Consider the following 1,548-nt stretch of genomic DNA (forward strand, 5'->3'; position numbering starts at 1 on the left):
GGCCCGGCCTCGGGGCTCGGGAGGCGGGCGGGTGCGGAGCCCCGCGCTCCTCTTGGTGTCGCCGAAATGCCCTTTAAAACGCGGAGCGGGAGTCGGGGGCCTGTGAAGGCCGGGGGGCCGCGCTGCCCGGCGGGGCCGCCTCCCGCTCCCCGCGCGGGGCTCGCAGGCCCCTGAGCTGACACACGCGTGAAGCGCCAAGCGCACGTGGCGCGCTCCCACGCGCGTGTTTTTCGCCCGCCGTCCCTTTCTCTGCGGTTTCTCCAGCCGCGGGGCCAGGAACGCACCTGTGTGCGCTCGGCCCTGCAGGTAAGGCCTGTGCAAGGCCCGGCGGGCGGGTCTGAGCTGTGTCATCCGGCGGGCCAGCCTGAAGAGGGGGTGTATCAGCGGTTAATGCTTCATGGCTTGCCTTAAAAAAACACGGGATTATGTTTGAAGGAGCCAGACTCCTCTGCAGAAGTTATTTCTGAGAGCCGGGAGGCTGGTTCCACATGTGGCCATGTTATGAAACTTGAGCTAACCTATTTGCTGCGGGTTACATTGGTGATCTATGGTGAGTGGGCCCTGCAGATTAAATGAGTGTGATTTTGTACTCGGGTCCCAGCCTTGCTGTGAGCCCCGTGTGGGTGCAGGAGTCACTGTAGAACTCGCAGGCAGTTGCAGTGTGTTAAGTGCACAAGTAGGTTTGCCCAGGCTGCTCGCCTTGCAGTTTTCCTGCTAATTTTTCTCATATGATTAAGATTTTTTACAGCTGTGTCTAAGATGCACATTAGAGCTCCTTGGTGGTAATGAAGGACTAACTTAAGTGTGTATTGATTTGTCACATGCTGGTTTAGTTAAGAATAAGAAAACTGAGTAACACATATGTAGAGTACCATGCCTTGTCTGGAACACTGTGCAGAAATGTGTCCACTTTTGAACAGCACTGTAGATCATTGCTAAAAGATTGACATAACCAGCTGACAGTGCACATGGATGGGCAGTAAGAGGATCAGCTGGAAGGCTCCACATCACCCATCCTGCTGGGATACTGTCATATTCTACTCATAATGGTGATAGTAACTCATCAGGTTGGAATCCTTCAGTGAAGTTTCAAGGTAGTAGAATCTGGTGAAGAATGTTGGCACATTGCTGTCAGTCGGACCTAATGTGTAAGCAGATGTCTGCTGTGTCCATGTAGGATTATTCCCAGTTCATGGTAAGACCTCTCTGTAAGCAAGTTCAAAACTCTTTCTTAAACAGATCTGCTCCAATGGGAAAGAGGCCCAGGAGACCATTAATTAAGCCTCTGTTAGGCTGATGGACCAAAATTGTATTTTATCATTGGGAAACTTTACATAATTTTTGCAAATTGGCTAAAAAAAATTGAACACTTCAGCTTCAATATGAAATTAGACTAAAGAACTACAAATCTTGGTTACAATGGAGTGTCACAATGAAGATATAGTAGACTTTCCCTCTATGCTATGAATATATGTAATTGGATTACAACAGTATTTTCAGTTACAAAAATACTGTATTTTAAGATGGAGGAGGGCTTTTCATTCCTGC

Source organism: Chaetura pelagica, unplaced genomic scaffold (assembly GCF_000747805.2).
Source record: "Chaetura pelagica isolate M959 unplaced genomic scaffold, ChaPel_1.0 scaffold425, whole genome shotgun sequence".
NCBI lineage: Eukaryota > Metazoa > Chordata > Aves > Apodiformes > Apodidae > Chaetura > Chaetura pelagica.